The following is a 26,187-nucleotide window of genomic DNA, read 5'->3' as shown; positions in this document are numbered from 1 at the left end:
GCATAATGGTTAATCAGAATGAGCTCCTTCGGGTAATTTAAAGTTTCGATACCTGAAATCATTTGGCTTGTGTTCAGGGCTGCGGATGAAGAGGCAAAGTCTGACCTGATGAAAAGGGAGGCCTTCTAGTTTAATGATCAAACAAGACAGTGAATGTGAAAGCAATTAGTAAACTATAAGATAAGGAGGTAAGGTATTTATTGATAGTTATAATAATTTTCTGACTTTGCTGTCTTTCACTGGTAAATGGCCAAGACTGTGAGATTGACTTGCCTGCTTGAGGGTACCTAGTTAAAAGGGACAAAGATGGAACTACTATCTGTGTCTTCTAATTTCAGCATCTGACAAAATGTCTGAGCTCAGCATGGGACCATAGTGCTAGCCAAGACAGATACAAGGCCCTGTCCTCCTGGGGCTTCATCTAACTCCAAATCCAGTGCTCATCCAATCAATCCATATTTTACTGAGCAGAGGGAATAATTTCTCAATGAAATTTATATTTTTTATAAAATCCTAAATATGTTTGTGGCTAAGCCTTGACTATGGTGCTCTTTAAGAGATTTCTCCATTGCCAGAGGGGCCTTCAATAACTGCCCCCTGGACTTCAGATGTTCCTTGATAAGGATATTTATTAATCTTCATTAGGGCTAGAGGGCTTGGATGACTCTCAGCAGGCTGCTCATTGTCAATCAGAGGCTTATTGCAGAAGAATAATTTTCTTTCCTCTACCAAATCAAAGGGCTGCAGTTGAATAAAGGAAGGTGAGTTGGGGGCAGAGCTGTCAGTGAGACATGTCCTTGTACTCATGTGTTTGCAGTCAGATGGAGGAAGCAGACACAGGGACAGCCTGTGACAGGAGTCAACGCCAGGAGGAAGGGCAGAATGGAGCTTTGGGAGAGCCATTAATTCTGTTCATTGGGTTGAGGAAGGTGTCAAGACTTTTGAGCTGAGCCTTGAAAACACAAGTTCAGTCTATTGAGAATAGATGGAGGAAAAAACATTCTGTGGAGCAGTGACAGCAGGAGCAAAAGCGTGGAGACGAGAAAGAGCTGACCTCTTTGGGAAACTGCAGGTACTTGAATGTGTTCTAAAATGTAAGCATGCATAAGAATCACCTGGAGAGCATGTTGAAAAACAGACTGCTAGGTCCCATCTCTAGAGTTGCTTATTCTTTGGGTCTGTGATGGGGTTGGAGAATTTCATTTCTGCAAGTTCCCAAGTAAGGCTGAGAATCTAGGAACCACACTTTGAGAAACAATGGGCTGGAATAAAGGAAGTGTGCAATAGATGAGCTAGGGAAAAAAATAGTTTTCTTTTGAAACTGTACTGCCTTCACAAAATTGATGTTTCAAGGTTTTTTTTGTTTTGTTTTTTAATTAGTCTTGTTTACCAAGTGCCTTGTGCCCCTTGCTGTCTGTCCTCTAGAAGTTCCTTATCTACTCTAGACCCCCACTCCCCAGTTCTCGCTAGAAATCAGTCTTTTTCTTATATCACATATTTTTAAATAACTTCTGTTTAGTCAATATGGCCATTCCACCATGGAAAGCTGAACAGCCAGTATCAGCTAGATGATGTTAGGAGTGAATCCCAAACCAAGTATGGACCACTGGTATATTCAAGGGGTACATACTTGGGTTTTATTTTTGCTAATCTGGATATAATGTTAAACTTTATTCAGCAAGTATTATTGGAATAGTTTGTAAGCTCTGAGCTAAGAGGTGGGATGTACACAATTGCAAAAAGTTCCTTCCCTGCCCTTAGAAAATGTGTAGTCTTATAGGAGAGTTGAGATGCATGAATTCATGGCTCCAGTACAGGGCAGCTGGTGCCACGTGCTGTAGGAATGATAGGAGCCAAGAGTGATGGGGCTGAGATGAAGGAAGGCTCTCTTTCCATTGTAACAAGTAGGGGAGGCAGGACAGAGTTGAGGGAGTGATGATTTATGCCATCTTCTGATGTTTTATGCATCTTTGTAAGCCAGCTGAAATGAGGGAGCATTAGTCTACATTTAGCAAATAATGAAGGAGGGGGCATTTGAAGTGGGTGGTCATTGAAGGTTGGCAGATGCTCACCAGGGAGAGAATGGTCAGCAGGGAGAGGAAGAGGCATTCCAGACAAGGGGTGACTGAACCTCAGAATGGAGGTGTAGCAGGGAAGTGCAGGTCCAGTTGGGGATGAATACTCTGGTTCATTTTGGGGAAGTGCAGGGTGATAAGACTGGAAAGGCATTTAGGTAATGTTGTGGAGCATTTTGAGTATGAGGTTATCGGGATTTGGACTTCAGTCTTCAGGCAGTGTTGGGTCATAGACTTACCTTGGCTTACTCTGTCAGTTCCCTCCTAACCCCCAAACACATAAGAAGAGGAGGAACCCTCTTTCTTACAGTGCATTAATCTATAGTTCATACTCTCTTAGATAAATACCTAAAAATACTTTTCCTTGGTTTTGATTTTAATAGGTCATCTTTTGGATTTGCAAAAATTATCATTAATGTCTTTCAAAAAATATGTAAAATGTAAAACGTCAACTGGTTTGAATTTCTGAGAGAGATGATAAAAATGAAACAAAAATAAATAAATTGCTAGGTCTAGTGATTGTAGTACTTGTTCTGGATTGTTCTGGGAAGACAAGGGAATTCAAAAGTTAAGGCTAAAGATATCAGTATGGTGTCCTCAGCAGATACTTTGAAGCTGACTTCAAGTGCTGAAAGATTAAGTAAATGACAATGTGGTGTCTCTTCAGAATTGCTTTAGCTATAAATGGGGCAGTGTCTACTGGTTTTAGTACTGGTTTAGAAGAGCTTGTGTCTGGGCGTTAAAGGGCACTAAGACCATGTGGTCCCTTTTGTTCATCTTTCGGGGGGATGCTCACAAATGGGAAAGACATTTATGTCTCATTGGAGATTTTGAGAATCTTCCGTGTGTATCCCCTAAAAAGTATCCTATCCTGAGAACTACATTGTTCTTGGAAAAGCAAAAAAATGTGGATTTGTGAGTAGAAGTTGCTACCCTGGTGCTACCACTTGCTAGCTGACTGATAAAAGAAGTAGCATAGTGAGTGGGACAGAGCTAACTGACTCCCCTTTGCCCACAATCTACAGCTAAGAGGTGCACTAGGTGGAGGAGTAATGCAGCCCATTTGAACCTTGGTGGTGGTGGTGGTTTGTATTTTGTTGTGAATTAAATAAGATAAAATAGTTAAATTGAAAGGTATCATACACATTTTAGATTAAAATCTTCTAATAGGGGCTCCTGGCTGGCTTAATCAAGAGGGCATGTGACGCTTAATCTTGGGGTCATGAGTTCGAGCCCCATGTTGGGTTTAGAGATTATTTAAATGAATAAATAAATAAATAATTAAACAAAAAAGAATGTAACTTTTTAAAAAAATAAAATCTAATAACACTAAGATTTATTTTAAGTTCTTGGGGCCACAGATGTGGATGGCCATGTAGAGTGTGAACTGCTGCCGCTTTTTTTTTTTTCTTTTTGAGTGTAAGCTTCTTGAGGGCAAGGTTATGTCTAACTTTGTGTCTCCATTGCCTAATGCATAGTCAGAACTTGATAAGTTGTTGAATGAATATAAGATAAAAAGGAATTAATGAATGGATGAATCTGTACCCACAGCCTCCCCACCACATACTTAGTACTTTCTAGCTTCTACTTGCTTATAGGGACTTAAAATCTATGGTGCCTTATTTTATCTATCTATCTATCTATCTATCTATCTATCTATCTATCTATCTATCTATCTAGATATCAAGCTCTACGCCCAATGTGGGGCTCAAATTCATGACCTCAAGATCCAGAGTCCCATGTTCTACTGAATAAGCCAACCAGGCACCCCCTGGTGCCTTATTTTTAGACTGCTAACCCCTTGTCTGTTTTACTGACAGTAAATCTTGAGAGATACCCCATCCGTTTTCAGGAAACAGATGCATAGCTTGAGTTAAAATGTAAGGATCTTTGTAGATTCACATGAATTCTGAACTAATTCCAGAAATGAATTAAATAATAATATATAATAATGTTTTACTTGTAGATAATGTATATAAAACTCATTTTACCTCTGAAATAAACTGACACATATAAGTTGAAGTTATATTCCTTTTGAACTACTTTATATTGTTTTACAAGGAATCAAATTAGGAGTAAGAGAGTGGCTTATAAAGATGCTCAAAGAAATGTATATTAATACACTGATCTACTAGAGACTTGGATGCCTGTTTTTCCTGCAGGTCAATGAAACAAGAACCGTAAGTAACTTTATTCTACCTGAGTTTCACAGTTTGTCTAATGTTAACAGTACAGTTGACCCTTAAACAACTTGAAGGTTAGAGATGCCTACCTATTCTCTCATTCTCCCCTGCAGTGGAAAATCCACATATAACTTCTGAATTCCCAAAAACTTTACTGATGATAGCCTACTGTTGACCAGAAACCTTACTGATAACATAATAGCCTTACTGAGGGGCGCCTGGGTGGCTCAGTTGATTAAGCATCCGACTCTTGATTTTGGCTCAGGTCATGATCTCGTGGTCATGGCTTTGAGCCCTACATCATCGTCATCAGGCTTGTGCTGACAGTGCAGAGCCTACCTGGGATACTCTCTCTCCCCGTCTCTCTCTTTGCTCCTCCCCCAGCCCCCCTTCATGCATGCTCTCTCTCACTCACGAAATAACCAAATAAAATTAAAAAAAAAAAAAACTAAAATAAAGTCTTACTGATCACATGAACTGTTAGTGAACACATATTTTGGAGGTTATATGTATTATAATGCTATATTCTTACAGAAAAATAAGGTAGAGAAAAGAAAATGTTATTAAGTAAATTATAAGGAAGAGAAAATACATTTACAGTACTGTACTGTATCGACAAAAAAAAATCTGCCTATAAGTGGACCATGCAGTTCAAACCTCTGTTGTTCAAGGGTTAATTGTAATTTAGTTCTTGATTCATGAAATTAGACTTGATTAATATGGGCAAAAATTCATCTTTTTAATTTTGAACAAAGTAGTTTGGTTTTTGAAATTATTGTATTTCCTGTTAATATAAATCTGAAATGTGTAGGATAAAAAAAATTCATGTTGCTGAATTTTTACTGAGTTATATTCTCCCTGTGTGTTATGTATTGTGCTGTGGGCGACAAAACCTTAATTGAAGTTTTCTGCAAGGTTAGTATTCAGTTTCTCATAGGACTGGGACAATTAATGGGAGACTGAAAACATTGTAATTTTCTAGTAATTCAGAGGAAATGACTGCATTCTAAGGTAGTGTACTGATAGAGTGGACCATGATACTCATTTTTGCAAGTTAATTTATTAAATATCAGTGGGAATATTCTTTTGCATCCTATTTCACATCTCAGGCACACTTTAGGAAGGCCTTATGTTAGAGATATTGTTCATTTAATCTAAAAAGACTCATTCATGCCTTCTGTATGCATAGGTTCTTTCCATTATGTTATGCCCTTAGGCATTTTACTAAGGGTATTACAAAATCAAGCAGCAAGACAACCTTTGCCTTGACTAGGATTAAACAGTGTTCCATCAGTGTTCTTGGTGCTCATGATGACGTTGCCTTTTTTTTTTTTTTAACATAACAGCTTTATTGAGGTTTAATTTACATACCATTCAATTCACTCATTTAAAGTATAAATCCATTTTAGGATATTTTACTATATCCATTAACACTCCTCATTTCATACCCACCCCTGCTTAGGCAATGGCAAATCTACTTTCTTTCCCTGTAGATTTGCATATTCTTGAAATTTCATATAAATGGAGTCATACAATATGTTGCCTCTTGTGTCTGGCTTATTTCTCTTAGCATATTGTTTTCAAGGTTCATCCATGTTGTAGCATCGAAATTTCACTCTTTATGGCTGAATAATAGTCCATTGTGTGGTTCCTACCACGTTTATTGATCAGTTGATGGGCATCTCAGTGGTTACCACATTTTGGCTATTATGAACATTGCTGCTATGAATTTTTGTGAACAAGTATTTTGGGGGGCATTTGTTTTCATTTATCTTGGGCATATATCTAGAAGTGGAATTTCTGGGGGCGCCTGGGTGGCTCAGTCGGTTAAACGTCCGACTTCGACTCAGGTCTCCATCTCGCGGTCTGTGAGTTCGAGCCCCGCGTCGGGCTCTGGGCTGATGGCTCGGAGCCTGGAGCCTGCTTCTGATTCTGTGTCTCCCTCTCTCTCTGCCCCTCCCCCGTTCATGCTCTGTCTCTCTCTGTCTCAAAAATAAATAAACGTTAAGAAAAATAAAAAAAAAACAAAATTATTAAAAAAAAGAAGTGGAATTTCTGGGTCATATGGTAATTTGTTTAACATTTTGAGGAATCACCAGACTGTTTTCCAAAGTGACAGCACCATTTTACATTCCTACCAGCAATGTATGAGAGTTCCAGTGTCTGATCCTCACCAGCAATTGCAATTTGTTTTTGATTACGTCCATTTTGATGTGAAAGTAGTATCTAATTGTGGTAACATTTTTTTAAATTAATAAACTTTAGTTTTCAGTCCAGTTTTAGATTTACAGAGAAATTAGGTAGATGGTACAGAGACTTTCCACGTGCCCCACACTGACACATGGATTACCCTATTAAGGTCTTATACTAGTGTGGTACATTTGTTATAATTAATGAACCAATATTGTTACATCATTATTAGTGAAAATCTGTATTTATATTTCCTTAGTTTTTATATAAAATCCTGTTTCCATTCCAGGATCCCATTGAGGATAGCATATTACATTTAGTTAACATTTCTTAGGCTCCTCTTGGCTGTGATAGTTTCTCTGCTTTTCTTTTTTTTTTTTTCTGATGACCTTCAGAGTTTTGAGTAGTAGTCAGGTAGGTTGTAGCATGCTCCTCTGTTGGAATTTGTCTGAATTTTATTTTTTGTGATTAGGCTGCATTGATATTGGTTTTTAGTATAAAAATTATTACATGGGGAGTGTACCTGGAGTATAAAAATACATAATCAGAATTGGAAAGTGGCAAAAGTATATAATTAATAGGAAATTCTTAGGAATTCAAAAAATTCAGTTTCCTCTGGGGAATGAACAGACATTTAACTCCAGATATTTTTTTTTTTTCTAACAAGGACTTGATCACATTGGAAGATGATTAGATAAAGTGATAGAATTTATCATTGTGATAGTCATTAGCATCTAATCTAAGGGTAAAGCCAAAGATATGTTTTTCACTGCCTTATATGTACCCAAGAATAATGTTTTGCTTGTAATAAAACACAAAGTTAATAGAAATTCAGATTGACTTTAAAAATTCCATGGTTCTGAGGCAACAAGGGTATAATGTATAATGACTATTCCGACCACCATCAATTCCAGTAAATCCTCTCAGAGGCTCTGTGAAGGGGGCAGGGAACTGAGGAATAGGGAGCTGTGTCTCTTGGCCTGAGTCACACAGCTGTCAGTAGTTGAGCTGAGATTTGAACCCAGGACTGTAGAAGTTTATACCTTACTGTTGTCCAGGCCAGGCTCCAGAATTTCCAGGGGTTTTAAATCAGGAATGTATTGAAGGACATAGGCTTGAGTCCTTATCTTACTGGATATTTTTACTCCCAGCTGGAGGAGATAGCATGTCTCTGTCTTCACAGCCCCATTGAAATCAGTCTGTCCAATTAACAGCATACTTGTTGATTGCTTGCTAACAAAGGAGAACTGAGCCAGTTTTGCTCAGGTCACTACGCCATCTTGTCTGCCTGTGGCCTAGTAGTTCCACTGCCACATGTGTCTCCTGAAATGAAGCCTGAGGGTCATAAAACAGGGAAAGAACCACGTGGGAGAACAATATATTCAGCTAAGATTTGTCAGTGGTTACATTACTCAATGTACATCACTTATTGTATGTCTCAGTAAGATCTTGAGTTTTAGTAATAAGTGAATAACACAGAGAATTTGCTCTTAAATACTTATCTTTGAAAAAGGGTAGGTGTGGTAATAACCTTTAAATGCACTTGAAATGAAATAATAAAGATGCACAGAAAATCTGAGGAAGGTTTGGGAAATTTCCCTACTTGATTCAACTAATCCTTGTAAATGGCCCAAATTGGTTGATCACAGACTGACACAAGTTTTCTTTCTGCACAGATTTTCTGTGTGAGTTAAGATAGGGTAGGCTATATCGCAGTGACAAATGACCCTGAAATCTCCATTGATTTCTTGTTACACAAATGTCAGTGTGCTCTGGCTGTTCTCCAGAACAGCTAGCTGTTCTATATGCAGTGACTCAGAGACCCAGGCTGCTGCGATTTTTGTGATTTTGCTGTTTTAACAGGGGACTTCCAAGCCATCTTAGCAGGGGAAGAAGAGCTAGAGGGTCACATAATAGCTCTGAATTGCTTTGGCTTAGAGTGACATACATCACTTCTACTCACAACCCATTGGATAGAACTAATCACATTCCTGCTGGAAGTGACAAGAAACACATGACTCTTCATGAACAGTAAATGTCTTTGCTTTGTCTTCTTTAGAGCAAGAGAATTGGTTAGTTTGACAACAAAGCAAAACAAAAAAACGCCCAAAACCTAACCCACCCCCCAAAAAAACCCAAAAAACCCAAAAATATAGATAATTACTTGATACTAAATTCCAAATGAACTTTGACATAAACTAACAAATTAATAATAATTTAGGTATGGCTGATTCAGTAACTTGATATACATTTGTGGATATCAAGGTTGAATCTTCTAAGGGAATAAAGAAAAACTTATAAGAAAAATTTGCTTTTTTACATTGTAATTCTTCAGGTGATGATGATTAAAGCTTATATTTATTGAGGTATTCTATTAAATGTTTTACATGAATTAAATAATTCAGATTGAGGACTGTGATTTCACGTCCATGATAAATATTCTCCAGTTCCAGCAACTTGCCTTGTTTGAAATGATGCCTAGATTAGACCCGTCACCATGCTGATAGCTTTCCTCTAGAAACCAGATTGTCACTATACTTTTATAGGTGACACTCCCTAGATTGAAGGTGGCACTATGTCAGACTAACATAGATTGCAGTGAGATCCAATATTTACTGTGATTTGGATTTATGCTTGTTTTTGCCACTTTAGACTTTGCAGACTTAAAAAAAAATAATTTTAGGGGAGGAGGAGTGTGACTGGGGGAGGGGGCAGCGGGAGAGGGAGAGGGAGGGAGGGCGGGAAGGAGGGAGGGAGGAAGAGAGAGAGAGAGAGAGAGAGAGAGAATATCTTAAGTAGGCTCCACACTGAGTGTGGAGCCAGATCCCATGGTCCTGAGATCTTGACCTGAGCCAAAATCAAGAGTTGGAGGGAGGCTGAACTGTTTGAGCCAGTCAACGCACCAGCAAACCCTTATTTTTTTTAACATAAAACATTTTTTTAATGTTTATTTATTTTTTGAGAGACAGAGTATGATCAGGGAAGGAGCAGACAGTGAGGGAGATACAGAATCCATAGCGGGTTCCAGGCTCTGAGCATGGAGCCTGATGTGGGGCCCGAACCCATGAACTTTGAGAATCATGACCTGAGCCGAAGTCGGATGCATAACCTACTGAGCCACCCAGGTGCCCCTTAACAATTTTTCTTTTTTTTTGAGAGCGAGAGAGAGAGAGCACCTGATCAGGGACAGGAAAGAGAGAATCTTAGGTTCCACGGCTGAGACGGGGCTCCATCTCATGACCAGGAGATCATGACCTGAGGTGAAATCAAGAGTAGGACGCTTAACCTACTCAGCCACCCAGGTGCCTCTCCTGCAAACTTTTTTATAGCCATATTTAGAAATAAGTTTGTAGTGAAGTAAGCCCATAGGAATTTTTTTTTATAAATGTTTTTTCTCCAAATGAATTCTCCTCAGTTGTGACTTTGTGATGCCATTTTTTCCTTTTCTTAAAAATACACTACTAGGGCATCTGGGTGACTCAGCTGGTTGAGCATCAGACTCTTGATTTCAGCTCAGTTCATGATCTCACAGTTTGTGAGACTGAGCTCCACGTCAGACTGCTGACAGCTAGGAGCCTGCTTGGGATTCATTCTCTCTCTCTCCCCTCTCTCCATCTTTCTCTCTGCCCCTCCCCCACTGGTGTTTTTTTTTCCTCTCTCTCTCAAATAAAAATTAAAAAATATACTACTGATGAATGCAGAACTCCTGTGTTAGTTTGTCTTTATGATCTGACCTTGTTATTAGGTGTAGCCTAAAATTCCACCACTAGAAGTATAGGATAACAAAGACCCTAGTTGGGCTGTACGGACTGGAGCAGTCCTCTCTTGATCTCTGTTTGAAAAAGGCTCTTTGTTGTTTGAGAACAACTATCCTTAAGATATAGGAGGAGCTCTACCTTCATGTTGATACCATATTTATTCATCAGATATTTACTGAAAATAGTTTAGGTCAGACATTGAGATAGGTTCCAGCAGTTTCTACCCTCATAGAAATGACAGTCTAGACCAAGGGTTGGGAAACTTTTCCTATAAAGGGCCAGATAATAAATATTTTAGGTTTTGTGGGTCATGTGGTCTCTGTTTCAACTACCTTACTCTGCTCTTGTAGCAGGAAAGCAGCCATAGACAATAGTAAATGAATAAGCTTGTTTGTGCTCTAATGAAGTTTATTTATGGGTGCTAAAATAATTACTGTAATTTTCATGTCACAAACTATTCTTTTGATTTTTTCAACTGTTTAAATATATGAAAACCATTTAGAGGTCAAGGTTGTATGCAAGCAGGCAGTGGGCCAGATTTGTGTTTAAAAAACCCTTGATGAGTACCCTGAATTTATTTACTCTTGGGCTGAACCAGCTCTGTATGGTTTTAGTCTTACAAATAGATAGTGAACTGCCTTAATGATTACTTAAATTATTCAAATTCAGTGTTTGAACATAATTAACCTCATCTAGGCATTTATTCAATAAACAACTCTCCCATCAGTTATTGGTGAATGTCATTTCTGCAAATTAAAATTATATGCCTATAATATACATATAATATGCAGTGTGCACACACATATATTACTTAAAAATTTTTTTAATGTTTATTCATTATTTTTGAGAGAGAGAGCGTGCAAGCAAGGGAGGAGCAGAGAGAGGACACAGAATTTGAAGGAGGCTCCAGGCTCCAAGCTGTCTGCACAGAGCCTGATGTGGGGCTTGAACCCACAGATGGTGAGATCATGACCTGAGCCAAAGTTGGATGCTTAACCAACTGAACTACCCAGGCATCCCCACATATATTACTTTTGGGACTGCTGACTTTATGAAAATCATGAATCACTAACATTTAAAATAATACCTAGGATCTGTTGGGCGCTTACCAAAATGTCAGGCCCTTTCTTAAGCCCTTTGCTATTCATTAATCCTTCCCTAAACTCCATGAGGTTGGTATTATTCTCATTGTCTTAATTTTTTGGCTCTGAAAACCAAGTCTCAGAACAACTCACCCAAAGTGATATAATTAATGAAAAGCAGAGTCTATATTCATTCCCAAAGAGTCAGGGCTCCTAATGCTCTCTTATGGCTTTTTGGGGACTGAAATATCTTTACTAAATTAAACTGTTTTTTTTTTAAATTATTACAGTGTAAGAAAATAGAAACGGTGACTAAAATTAAAAAACTATTTTTCCTGGGCACCTGTGTGGCTCATTCAGTTAAGCGTCTGACTTCGGCTCAGGTCATGATCTCATGGTTCATGGGTTCCAGCCCTGCGTGGGGCTCTGTGCTGACAGTTGGGAGCCTGGAGCCTGCTTCGGATTCTGTGTCTTTCTCCCTCTCTGGTGTTCCCCCTCTCATGCTCTGTTTCTTTGTCTCCCAAAAATAAATGAACATTAAAAAAAAACTATTTTTCCTAAGAAGTAAGTATATAATTGAGAAAAGAAACATTTAGGAAGCAAGTATTCTAATAGTTTTCACTGATTTAATTTTACTTGCTTCTGTCTGTGAGCAAAGTTAATCAACTCAGATTCTAATCTGGGATAAACAGTGTGCTGAGATCTTCTCTTCTGAACTGAATCTTCACTGAGAATCAGGGCAAGACCAGATTTACAGAGTGTTGTATCATGTCCAGCTCAAAAAAACATAGATACTTTATATTTGTGTATAGAGTTTACAAAACACCCTCCTGCATGTGACACATTATGTGGAAGCCCTGTGTAATTATATTCCCAAGGGATCTTGTTAGTATTCACAGTGGGCTGTCTATTCCACTGTAGATACAGTATTAGCCCTCCTTGCATTGTTTCTTCAGCTGGATCCGTAGAAAAGTCAGATCCCAAAGTGAACACAACCTGTGAGAGATTCCTAGTAGACTACTGAAAATTTCTCCTGATTCACTTTTGGATCTGTTTTATGTTGAACTAGGAGGAAAAGCACTGTGGAATCCATTCTTGTCCTGGAAAGTCTCTAAGACAAAAAGCGAAGTAGTTATAATATATTTTATTTTCCCACTGAAGTGCTGGCCTTGGAAGGAGAGAAGTGAAAAAGAGAAGGAAGAATTTTAAAAATCAAATATTCCCCTTGACCACTGACCCACTAATCTAATCTTTTTTTTTTAAAATTTTTAACGTTTATTCATTTTTTTGATAGAGACAGATCGTGAGTGGGGGAGGGAAAGAGAGAGAGGGAGACAGAATCTGAAGTAGGCTCCAGGCTCTGAACTGACAGCACAGAGCCCGACGTGGGGCTCGAACTCACGGACCATGAGATCATGACCTGAGCCGAAGTCGGACGCCCAACCGACTGAGCCACCCAGGCGCCCCCCCACTAATCTAATCTTATGGGCAAAGACCAAGAATTCAAAAGGTACCCAAACTTGTGCCACTCTGGGGCAAGTCTCTGGCCATGACACTGTGGTCATTTGATGGTGGATTAGCAGGACTTTCAACTGGTTCATTGTACATGCAAATAACAGATGATTCAAGACAAAGAAAGATCTTTGTATGCTTTTATTTCACTGTGATAATTTCCTAATTAGGTAATGATTCTCCTTTCTCAGTGGTCTGTCTCTTTCTTTATTTTTGTTTTTGTTTTTGGTCTAGCTTATTTTTAAATGGAAAGGGTTGCCAGGTGACGGTCTTTCCAAAAACAACTTTTATTTGCTTTATATGTAATTTAAAATTAAGTGTGCCATAAGTTTCTATACTTGGTCACTTTTGATTATGGAATTTCTGCCCTAAACAACACAGGATGTGGCTACTTTTTGTTTATTGAGTCCTTATCTATCAGGGAGCTAGAGATGTTGAAAAGGAGATTGGTTGTCTTTTTACTTTGAGACCTTTTACCCTCTTTGTCCTCACCTACACCCTTCATGAGCCTGTGCCACTTTGGGGTAAGCACTTGTCCATTTGTGCATGATTCCTACAATTATGGCTTCAGGACTGAGAATGGAAGCAACTACCAACTGAGGAGGAAAAAAAAATGCATGTATTTTGGTCTCTCAACAGCACAGTACTAATAATTTGAGTTCAGGGGTAGCTCAGGAAATTAACAATGACAAGTAATAGAGCTCATGCTTAACCACTGTTCATTTATGTATGCTCTATGGGAAATGAGAGTAGCCAGGGATCATAGGATTGTGGCAAGCTGTTTATACCTATCTAAAGGGTGCAGCTGTCACTGGCCTAGCCCAGTGTTACCATGTGGAAATGTGGGCTCACTATTGCTAGACTTCCTGATTCTAAAAGAGAAAATAGAAATCTGAGTTTTATGTTAATCCCTAATTTTATATGTTCACTCCAAAATTTAAAAGACACTTAATGAGCCACATCCAGGCAGGATGTGGTCCCTGGCTGCCATTTTGTCTCTCGGAGGCCAGGAGAGCCTTTTAGGTTGGTGAAAAAGAAGTTACAAAAGCCCTGAGATGGGCTCCCTAGGAGCAGCAAGGTTATAACCTGCAAGGCTTGGCATGGGTTTCACTATTTCCTGTCTTTTCTGTTTGCTGAGAGACTGTGTTTTAATTTTCTGCTCTTCTTAAGGAAAACCTTTTGCTATCCAGATTTCTCTCCTAGATAAAGAGGGACTGGGGATATTGAGACCTGTTAAGGGCTCCAGGAGCTGTGTGAAACTGAACTCAGATGGGGCAAGACTAGCTACACGTTAGGGTTTGAAGCCAAGGTGTCACTTGAGAGTTGAGACTCAAAAGCATCATCGGCAGGAGGGGCAGGACATAGCAGAGAATCAGAGCTGCTGGACCCAAGGATGGAAAATGTGTAGAAGGGGTGATCAGGAAGTTCCCAGTGGGGTGGTGGGGTTGGGGGGAGCTTTGCTTAGCTGTGAGTAGGGAGGGAGCTATTAAGCCAGCCAATCTGGTCTGGACAGTTGTTGGTGATTGACCCAGAGAAGTAATCGAGGCTGAATTTCCTGAAGACCCTATATCTTTTCTCCACTTTGGTGATACCTACATGTTCTTCAAGAGCAGGAACATTATTCACTATGCACACTTGATATCATTTGGCTTTAGCATTATGGCTTAGGCAAGACAGGGTCACTGCTTGCAAAATGAGGGCACAGCTTTTGGAATTCCTAGTCATTGCCACAATCATAATGCTGAATGCTCTTGGGTTGAAGGGGCTGATAATTCATACTATTGTTCTCTTTATTCTCTGAACTGATTGAGAAATAAATACAGACCTCTCGGAGTTCAGAATACCACTTTATTACTGATGGAACTGGACCATGATTGCAGCCTGTGGCCAAATGGTCTTCCTCATACCTTTTATCCCCAAATCTTAACTTCTGTCTACCTCATTCCAGGCAGACTTGCTGGACAGTTGCCTTGGGGTTGCTTACCAGATGGAGGGATGGGAGATCTTGTGTCCTGAGGACAAGCTACTGGTAAAGAGAAAAGGGGCAAGGCACATCAGGACCATGACATTGAATACTTTAAACTCATTCGGCATAGCAGTGGGTTCCCTAAGTGTGGTCCCCAGACAAGCAGCATCAGCATTGCCTCAAAACCTGTTAGAAATGCAGATCTGTGATCTCCAACCCAGATGAACTGAAGCAGAGGCTCTGGGGTGTAGAGCTCAAAAGTCTGTATTTTAATAAGCCCTCCTTGTGATTATGGTGCAGTTAAAGCATGAGAATCACTACAGTAGAGAAATAAGTTTCAATGGACCCCAGACACTTATCCTCTCGCCAGTGAGCTAAGTCAGTTCCCTTTCTTCTCAGGAGAGTGAGAAAGGAGTGTAGAGAAGAAGCCAGAAGTGCTGCTTTTATAATAGGCCCTTATGGAAACAGAAGATAGGAGAATGGGCTTCCCCCCAACTGATAATCCTCCTCTCTCCAGAGGACTGTAGACTGAGAAGGACCAGCAGGTGCAAGCATGAAGACTTTCTTTAAATGCCCCTTTTCTCATCTGTTAACATTGCCTACCTTTTCTCTAAAGGATAAAGGAGAGGCAGAGGAAAGAATACAAGCAGGGAGAGGGAGAACACTAAAATATATAGGAAGAAAGTAATGGAATAGGTACTGTATTCCAACATCATTCTTTACAATTTACTCTTCATATATCTGTATTTTATTAAGTTTTTACTCTCTGATTTATTTTCCTAGTTGTGACCCCAACTACAGGCCATTTAATGATGATAGTATCATCTGTCATCAGCATGGACTCAAGAACGCTGGGCTCTTTGCTTCCAGTTTGTGTCTATTCAGTTTCATGTTACTGAATTGTGTATATTGTTCAGTGACATGATTGTGTATGTTCTTCTTATTCACCTGGATGTTGAGACTGTTTAGCTTGCTTTGTGACCTTGAGCAGGTTGTTCAGAGTCTTCATATTAGAATGGAGGCCTGGTTAGCCATTAAAATACTCAGCGCTGGCAAGGGCTGGTCTCAAACAATCCATGTGGTTGGCATTTTATGTTCTAAGGTGAAAAAGAGATAAATTCCCTAACTGCTTGTGCTGGGAAAAATGGTGTGTTTTGTTTGTTTGTTTTTTGTTTTATTTTTGTTTTTGTTTTGCTTGAGCCAGGCTTTTTAGAGGTTTGAAATAAAATTGTGCCTCATTAGGTACATATAGCCTCAAAGAGATAGGGATATTATGGTTACTTTTACTTATTTATTCCCCCCCACCAACAATACAGCATCTTTTAAACACACTCAATTCCATGCAGTCCAGAGTGGAAGCTTACTTCCATTAAATATTTAATCTTTCCAGATACTGTTACAGGAATGAAAAATGCTAAAGAATTCAAATTACCTCTGCTGATAAATATTTTGTGCAGACTTCATCTAAAAATGGAATTAATGGTGGTGTTAATAATCACAGTAACTGAATAGTTACTATGTTCCAAGAGCTGTGCTAAATTGGGGTAACAAGTCTATGGGTAGGAAGGACTTGTCATTCCCTTTATACAGATGAAGAAACTGAGGTTCAGGGACCTTAAGTGACTTGCCCAGAACACTCTGTCAGCAAGAGCAAGAGCAAAATCAAGTCTTAAGTCTGTTTGTACCAAAACTGTACATACTGTTAACTGCCTACTTGGCTAGATGGGCTCGCTCCTGGGCTAACTCCTGACAAGAATTGCACTGGGCTTCAGTCAGAATGGGAGAGATCTTAGGTGGTTGGTGAGAGAACGGTTGATGGGAATACTTCAGCAGCATTAATCATTCATTAGGGGAAAAAATTTTGAAATTCTGCATTTTGATATTATTCAGACTTCTAGGTCCTACCCTAAAACTTCTGAATGATAATCTTTGGGGAGGAGACCCAGGAAACTACATTTCACATAAGCTCCACAGGCTGAGTTTGTGACTGCTGATGAGAACCATTGCATCTAATTACTGGGTGGCCTTTACTGTCTTTTGCAGTTATCCCTGGGCCCCAGTCTATTAGGGTTAAGAATAAGGCACCCTGTTCATCGTTATTGGTAGAATCTTGAATCTTTTCATTTTTGTAGTGTTTTTCTTTTTAAGCTGCTAAACCAAATATTTGACTAAATTCCAATATGTGTATATATCCTATTGAAGGGAAAATTTATTTAAGGAGAGTCTTAAAGCCAACACTGGCCCTTCCTTATGAACATACTATTCTTTTCCCTCTGCTTCTCCTAAATGATAGCTGTTCTCTCTTGTGGGTAATCCAAGGCCAAAGTGGTAAGAACATCCTGTTCTGAATAAGACGATGTGAGCCTGTGTTAGTGTTCTTTTGCTCCCCTAGTGAGATGCCACCAATTTAGTGACTTCTACAACACATTTGTTACCTTACAGTTCTGTAGGCCAGAAGTCATGGGTCTCCTCACTGGGCTAAAATCAAGGTGTTGGAGGTCTGTTCCTCTCTGAAGGTCCTAGGGGGAGGATCTTTTCCATGGCTCATTCAGATTTTTGGCAGAATTCAGTTTCTTGAGGTGGTAGACCTGAGATCCTCATTTTTTTAATTGGATATAAACTGAAGGCCATTCCCAGCTTCTGGAGGCCACCTGTGTTCCTTGGCTCATGGCCCCTTCCATCTTCTAAGCCAGCACTAGAGAATCCAGTCTTTTTACATTTAGAATCCCACCTCCTTCTCCTCCTCCTCCCCCTCCCCCTCCTGCTCCTCCTCTTCCTCTCCTTCCTCCCCCTCCCCCCACTCTTCCTCCTCCTCCTCCTCCTCCTCCTCCTCCTCCTCCTCCTCCTCCTCTTTTCTTACCCTGCAGGGGAAGGTTCTCTGCTCTTAAGGAATTCGTGTGATTAGATTTGGTCTGTCTAAATTATCTAGGATAATTTGCCCCATCCCAAGGCCCATACCTTTAAGCTCATCTGCAAAATCCCTTTTGCCATGTAAGGTAACATCTTCACAGGTTCTGAGGATTAGGGCATGAGCACATTTGAGGGGAATTATTCTGCCTGCCACTGACCAAAGCATTGTATGCCTTTGCTGACAGATAAGACAGCAGTGGTTATCACTGCCAGCAGGGTTACAGGCATTAATGTTGATGTGTCTGGGAAAATGTGATTTAACTGGCTATTTTTCTAAATTGAAGTCATCTCAGGGCCAGATTCCAAAACAAGTAGTTTTGGAAAGGATATTTCAGGACTTTTGTATAGTCAAGGAGAGCTATGGTGGCACTTCTCTCTGTGTGTTACAAAGGGAAGTCATTCACATTGTGCCTGTTTCTAGGGTAATTTAGATTCAGAGGAAAATTATGATGTGAAATAGGGACACTCATTCAACCAGGATATTTGCTTTTAGTTCCTCATTGTATGCCCTATGCTGTCATACTTCCACACCTTTGTTCATGCCCTCTTAACTGCCTGGTGTGCCCTCCTGTCTTTTCTTTCCACTTATCTGTAATAATACACGTGTATGACAGGTTTTGACACCTAGTCATTCTAGAAAACATTTTCCAGGGTGCTGACTGTATGGCATCTACTCGTTTTTCCCAGTAGATGACTTAAAGTAATAAAAAGAATCCATGTCATCTGTCATTCTTTCAAAGGGCATTTTTAATTCTCTCTCGTGTCTTCTTCCATAAATCTGCACAGCATTAAAAGATGATGCCCTTACAACATCTTGGACGTAGTAGGTACTCTGAACTACTTATTGAATTGATTCAAAGTAGCAAACTTTAGTGACTGCTTATATTATCGATACTCCAAAATTCTGCAAGATATGCGCATTTATTATTTCATGTTGTCAACAAAAGGACGTTGCTAAAGAATGTCTAATTTCAGGAATAGAACTGGAATTGTTAGAGGTGAGGTTTCCAATTCATCTTTTATTGAATATGTTAATTTCTATTCTGTCAGATTACCCAGTGTAGTATAGTGGGGGCAGAGGGGTGGGCTTTTTGGTTTTTGTCCATTTCTGAGTCTATAACTGACAGGCAGTACACATGCAAACAACTGTACAAATCATGAGTGTATATATAACGTGATGAGTTTTCACAAAATGATACTCCCATGAAATAAGCCCCTATATCAAGACACCGGAATTATTACCAGCACCCCCCAACCCTCCTGCTTCCTTCCAATTATCATTAATCTCAAGAGTAACCATTATCCTGACATTTGAGAAGTTTGACAAATGAGCTATTTTTAAGATACAGAAAAAAATTCTTACATTGTGAAAACAGTTCTCCAAGTAAGAATACGTGGGTTTCTAGAGATGTAAAAAAAATGTGGCTCTTGCCCTGAAGGTGCATTGCAACACAAAACAGTACATTCTTTTCTAAATGTTCTTGCTTTATCAAGTAGTTTCAGTTACATAAGCAACTTGGAGTCAGGTTATTATTTTCCAATATTTATTGATTCTGTATTTGTTCCAACAACACTTTTGCCTTGAATATTCACAAGTCGTTAAAAGCGCACCATGTTGTTGGCCCTGAGCAGTGTCTTGGCACTGTATCGCTTTCTGCGTAGTTTTTATTGAGATCAAATCAGTATATTCTCTCTGGAATTTTGGCTGAAGTTCATAGTAGATACTCCAAGAAAAAACTCTTGTCAGCAAAGGTGGCAGTCACCATACTGCATGTTGTAACTGTCTCCCACAGCACCTCACAGCAGAAGGGAAAGTGAAGTTGCTTGTAACAAAATGGATGGATAAAATATTAGAGAAGTCTAATTCAGGGTTATTCATGGCCCATTCATTTTCTCTGTTCAGGGATGTTGAAGCATTATTTCTAAAAGTAAAACATTGGAAACCACCTTAGTTACCAACATGAATACTTAAATAAATCATGGTACAGTCATAACGTGGGCTGTTAATGAAACATGAAAGGCATGTTTTCAAAAAAATGCTTAATGGTAGGGGAAAGGCCTTAGTAACGTTAAGTAAAACTATATATTGAAAGATACGAACTTTGTAAAAAGAAAAATATATTCACGCACATGTGTGTAGAAGAAAGACTAAAAATTCATAATATATTGGCCCCCTGGTTGTTTCTGAATGGTGTGCTTGAGAGCAATTTAAATTTTCTTATTTTCCAAGTATTTTCCACTTAACAAATTACTTTTCAAAAATCAGAAAATAGCCATATAGGATCCATTTTTTTAAAAAGGCTGCATTGGGCAAGTAACTGACTTTTCCTGTGAAGTGAAGTCCTTGAGGGAAATCAGACACAGCAAATCCTTGTTTTAGTCTGGAAGTTAGCAGGATTCCACACAACAGCAGGGTCACAAACATCCATAGATAGTCCTCCTTAAAATAATGTAATTTTTTGATGCGAGAATCGTTAGTGGTTACTTCATGCAACTTTCTGTGTAGGAATCCCTAAAGAGAACATTGTACCCCCAAAATGTACTTTGAGCCTGTGTTGGAACATGCCCAGTGAAGAAAACTTCACTGTTCCAGAGGTAGCCCAGGTTGGCTCTGGACCCACTTGGACAGCATATATTTCCTTGTATCAATGCAGAAATTTTTTGGTATTTTGGCCTAATGGTTCTAATTCGGCCATTCTGTGGCCATGTAGAGCAAGAGTAAGCCTTCTTCAATGTAAGTGCCTTTTAAATATATGTCAGTGTGTTTTTAACAATCACTGGGGTAGAATTTAGGTATAGTAGACCTCACCCATTTAGAACAGACAATTTGGTATGTTTTGATAGATGTATACACTCACAGAATCATCACTGCAATCAAGGTGCAGAGCATTTTCATTACCTTCCAAAGTTTCTTCATGCCCCTTTGCAGTCTGTCCCTCCTTCCACCCCTATTCCAGGCAACCATTCATCTGATTTCTGTCTCCATAGCTTAGTTTGCATTTTCTAGAATTTGATATAAACAGGATCATACGGTAGATACTTTTTTTTTTTTTTAACTGGCTGGTACCATACAAACCCTTAACTTTTTCTTTCACTTTGTGAAGCAGTTTTATAACAGCCATTCTTTACTTTTATGGAGGCATCATAAAATGTGTCTCACACTTCCTCCTCAGAGAATTAACCATTCAGCAAAAATGGATTATAGATTTTATAAGTGAACCTATTCTTGCCACACTTAAAAGTGGAACTGGACTGGGGCGCCTGGGTGGCTCAGTCAGTTAAGCATCTGACTCTTGATTTTGGCTCAGGTCAAGATCTCATAGTTTGTGGGTTCAAGCCCTGCCTTGGGCTCTGTGATGACAGCTTGGAGCCTGCTTGGCACTCTCTCTTTGCCACTCTCCAGCTCTCTCTCTTTCTCTTTAAATAAATAAATAAACAAACAAACAAACAAACATTTTTTTTTAAAGTGGAACTGGACTATAACCTTTGAGGCACTTTCTAGCTTGAATGATGTATATGTCTATATAATGCTTTCAGTTAGTATTCAAAGGTAAATTTTGTACATTTCCTTGAAATGAGTTCAGTGATTATAAAAAAAATTCAGTAAGATGTAGGATTTGTTTTGTTTCTAGGTTTAATGCAATTTCCTAGTTATTTTCAGGATACTCTCCATGTATACTTAATTGCTTAATGACTTTTCACATGGTGAAAGCAAAGTTGCCATTTCAAAATTTAAAGTGGCGGATATAAGACCTCACAGGACAGTCCCATTCCATGGGAAGAAGATCTGCTTGAATGGAATCTAAAGACTAAACTGAAAATCCTGGTATATTTTAAGCCATATTCATAATCAAGCAAGTGATGATGACATCTACATTTTGCCTCTTGATTTTTTTATAGCTCCAAACCACACCCATGTTGTAAGTTGGCCTTTCTACTTGAGACGAAGTTCTTTTGAGATTAAAATCTTAGTAGTAGGCAGAATACTTCAGTTTGGCCTTGCTTATTTTCTTTGGCCAAACACTGACTTTGACAGAGGATTAATTGAAGGATAGACACATCTTACACTGAATTTTAAACCTTCTGGATTGTTTTCTTGGATCTCCAAATCTAAAGATATAAGACCAACAGAAACAGGTATGCAAAATTTTCCTTTATGTTAATAGCAGTAATCTGGCTTCAGATTCTGAAACTGCTTTTTTAGATATATTTGTTAAATTGAGGTAAACCCCTCATGTTTTGTGTTGTTTTAGTGCATTTTTACTTAGGGATGCTAGATGGCTTTGCATAATCAATGCAAATAGTAACCTTGGTGTGAGGGTCACATAATTCTTTGTTCTCTTTTAATACTTCTGTTTTGAAAACTATTTCTTCCTTAAGTAATACTTGTTAGGTAAGAAACTGCTGTTTTGGTTTATTCAGGGTTGGTTAAAATTCAGTTTGTAATTTTTTGATTTGGCTTTAATTTTTCCTTTAGAAATGTATATAAATTCTTAGGAATATGCTAACATACATTCTTTCTGTGCCCTTTAGAATGTGTATGTATAATTGCTTCAAAACTTGAGTCTTTCAGTCTAATGAAACACCTCTTCCAATCTATGGTTTAATCATGGATAAGCAAAACTTTTCTTTTTTTTAAAGAATTCCACAGATAAGTAAAATAAATGGTAATAGAAGATGTTGCCAGTATTGGGACGTGGTGAGATAATATCTAACCATATGGAGTCTGAAAAAAATCATTGAAATAAATTCTTTATCATTATTTTCGCTCTTCTACATTTTTAAGTACCAGAATGTCCTTGGAGATAGTGCTCTCACTTAAAAGCTTTTTTCCCCATCACTGTTTCATAGAATTTGAGAAGAGGCTGATGGCTTTCAGAAAATTTCCTTATATAGTGTACAAATAAGCATTGTTGCCTTTCACTGTAAGCATTTTTAATGGTTTCTGCAATTGGCTGGAGAACCATATATCTTTACCCTAGCAGCCTCACCTGAGCTCTTTTCTTAGTAAAACAGAAAATGAGCAGTTCCCAGCCCATGTAAAGCTGAGAAGGTCTTGAATGATGCATGTCGAGGAAACTTGGATACTGATACTGCTGGCAGTTTGCATAGCTCTTAGTGACGAAGAATTAAAGACTCTTAAGTTTTCTTAAAAGGGGCCAGCTTCTAAAAAGTTAAATATGTTTCCTTTGTGCAGTGACTTGAGCTCTCAAACCTAAGTAGTAAGTTAAGACTTATCTGCTCAGCTTTGTGAAGGAGTCAACCACTTAAATTTATTTGTATGCATCATAGAATAGAGTTACTTTGCGGCTCTTCTTAGAGAAACAAACACATCATGACCAGTGAGTCCTGGAAAGTAAGTGCCATGGCCAAATTTCACATAGTTCTTAAAAAACCTTTTCTGGCTTTCTAAGGAGCCAGAATTCCCTTTTCTGTATTATGCACGGAGTCCAACAAAGACTGTGCCCTTGTGCCAGTCCTTTCGTAATGAACCAGCCAAATGCTCAATTGTGTTCTTGCAGAGGAGGGGGATAACATTCCTTTATGATCCTTAGTTTAGATCAGCTTACCACCCAAAGCATGATATTTGATTACCCTTATTATGTTACTTTGCATAGCTACAAATGTTACTAATGGCGTGGCCTTATCTAGCCATTAAAAAAGTCCAAGTTCATGCCGACTTACTTTCAGTGCTATAAAAGGACCTATTGCTAAAGACCCCAGGAATATGAGCCTGTGGAGAACAGAGTGGCACTTGGGGTTAGGTATGCACTGTGAGCATACATCGCGAACTCCTGAAAATAGTCCACTGAGTGCTTGGCTGCCTGTTTTTTTCTAAGTAGTGATTTTAATCTCTAATACCCATTGTGTCTAGGCCTGAATTGCTTTAAGAATTATAAAAGTTTACTGGCCTTTTCTGACTACATCCTTTATATTAGAATTCAGGTTTTAGAATTACTTCTGTTTCTTTCCTTCCAAATGTTTCTAACCCAGTTCTCAGTCTTGCAGGATAGAAGAGATGCTATCATTAACCAGAAGTAGCAAATGGTGGGAAGAATTCTCCCTTTACCTATTCCAGTTGAGGCTGGACACTGAGCTCTTTCTTCTTGGAACAGTGGTCTCCAGCCTTTTTTTCATTGTGCTACTCCCATCAGTAAAAACGTTTTATATATGCCACTTCCAAGAATATATTTGTAATAACTAATATCTCATGGTACAATATACACGTAGGGTACTATTTATTGTCAGTGACAGTGTAAAACTGTATTTTACATAGTCTTGATAATTTTGAATCATTTGTCCAACTTGTGGTCACATTTGCCTCTGTTTTATTTTCTAATGTAGCTGGTGAAGTCTCATTAAGAGTGGAGGTGTCTGCTTCTCCATTTTCTTATGCTTGTATGCTTAATATATTTTCAGTACCCAGTTTCTGTGCAGGCATCATTTAAAACTACTTGTCCATTTAGTGAAGGTAGGCTTGCTATCAGCTAAGTTATATAATTCACTAATCCACTTACCCAGGCATACATAAATCTCAGGATGTCAGAAATACTGGAGATGGTTAAAGGAGCAATGGCCCACTGTCTGGCTTCTGCTCTGTGGAATATCACTCCTCTCTTGGGGTGTCTCTTGAACTATTTGTGACATGGGATCCTGTGTTGTAAGGACCAAGTTAGGCTGCTTGTGAAAGTACGTATGTTAAATATTTGTAAATCTAATTTCATCCCTAATACTTGTTTCTAATATTTCCTGCTCTCTGGTGGAGATCTTTGTTCTTGGTGTCTTTTGAGGAGCTAAGGGTGTCACCTCAGTCTTTTGATCTGTAAATTGAGGGGGTTGGACTGGATGACTTTTAAGGTTTTTTTATCTGAGATTTTTATCCTGTTTAATTTTTTATCTTTTTTTTTTTTTCTTGTACATGCCTATTAACTCATCCTCATAAGTAAGTAACTGTCACTGCTTGGAAGTTATTTCTATAAGGAATAATTTTCAAAAATAAAAATGACAGTATTAGCATATGCTTTTTAAGTTAAAACTTTAGACATATCTGTGACACCAAAACATAACTTTAAAAGTCTCCTTACTCTTCAAGGCCCGCTGAGTTTAAATATTATCCCCTCAGGAAAATCTTTGTCAGACCCATATTTACTTCCTCTTTTTTTCCTCCTGTATAAGTCTGTACATTTTTATCAGTAGATGTGAACTATGGTTCTATGTGTAGATTTTGCCTTTCGTGAGGCACAGTTATTTATTGCTCAGCAATATCAGCAAGCCTTGCTGAATCATTTCTTGTTTTCCACTGAAAATGTTGAAGAAAGCTGTTGAGAACATGTTCTCCAGGAAATTACTCTAAAATGTTTTCTTCCCAAGGAAACTTTTTGGGTAAATGTTGGGGCTGGAGTTCTTATCTTGGAGTCTATAAACCTCTAGGAGGTCCATGAATGGGCTTCTACAGACTCCCTGAAATCATATGCAAAATTGAGATCTGTGTGCATTTTTCTGGGCACAGTGCCCATAGCTTTTTATCAATAAAGGCTAAAAATCAAAAGACATTTAAGAATCAATGTCACAGGGAAAATGTAGGCATTTCAAATATAAACTCTTCATCTAAATTTATATTTACTTCCTGACTGGATTTTCATCACTTTTGTATGTTTTCACTTCTCTACAGCATTTTGTGGCCTTACCATGCAAATCAGTATTTATAACAATAGTTAATAGCATAACCTTGAAAATGCCACGCTGTATTTCCTACTAATTGCATACTCCTGGCATTATCTTACTTAGTAATGATAATTCTTATTGAATGTAATAAGTGAATATATTACTTCTTAAAAAAAAAGGAGAATTTGGTGTTAAATTAGAATGAAGAAAGTAAAAAGAACCACATATGGAACTGTTTTGTAAACCTCTATGCTAAGTCATCTAATTTCAATGTCTATATAAAAGAGGCTCAGATCTCTTCCTTGAATATCGTGTGGAAAGATGATTCCCTGCTTTCCCTGTCATACTGTTTCATGTCTCCATTGCTCTTGGACATTCAAAAGTCATTGTGGTTTATCCAAAGGAATACAGGATTGGGACTGAAGCACACTGTCAACAGTACCAGCTTTGACCCTGAGCAGCGGATGAGCTATGCTATGTAGGTTGACCTCTTGGAATCTGTTTCCTTATGTGTGAAATGGGAGTAAAATAATATAGGGAAACAGATAATACTATCACATATAAAATTAGTATTTTCAGTTCTGCTGACCGGATTGACGTAGGTCAAATGTGATCACGTCTGTGAAAGTGCTTTATAAATTAGAAAGCACTTAAATGTGAGACTGTTTCTCTTGATAATGGCACCTGTTCCTTACAATGTCATGGTGGTCTTCCTTAGTCTTTGGTTTTAGGCCACCATGAAGAATCCATTTCAAATTTATTTTTTCTTTCACAAAGCTAGGTCATTATTATTAGCTAAGAATGAAACGTGTAGTGAGTTTGCCCTGAGACACTTATATTAAGTGA

General features: G+C 38.5%; 1 protein-coding gene across 3 annotated transcripts in view; it reads left to right on the top strand.

The window, feature by feature from the left end:
- PLS1 (plastin 1) overlaps positions 1-26,187 on the top strand; it is a 104,658-nt gene that overhangs the window by 6,284 nt on the left and 72,187 nt on the right. The window contains exon 1 of one of the 3 annotated variants that reach the window (XM_053221362.1): positions 21,636-21,813. The exons of the other annotated variants lie outside the window; for them this stretch is intronic. The gene's annotated coding sequence lies outside the window, so the exon portion shown is untranslated. Of the gene's footprint in view, positions 1-21,635; positions 21,814-26,187 lie in introns of those variants that run through there. 3 annotated transcript variants of the gene reach the window in all.

The sequence above is a fragment of the Acinonyx jubatus genome, chromosome C2 (genome assembly GCF_027475565.1).
Source record: "Acinonyx jubatus isolate Ajub_Pintada_27869175 chromosome C2, VMU_Ajub_asm_v1.0, whole genome shotgun sequence".
Lineage (NCBI taxonomy): Eukaryota > Metazoa > Chordata > Mammalia > Carnivora > Felidae > Acinonyx > Acinonyx jubatus.
The sequence above is the reverse complement of the archived record's forward strand: the minus strand, read 5'-3'. Positions and strand labels throughout refer to the sequence as shown.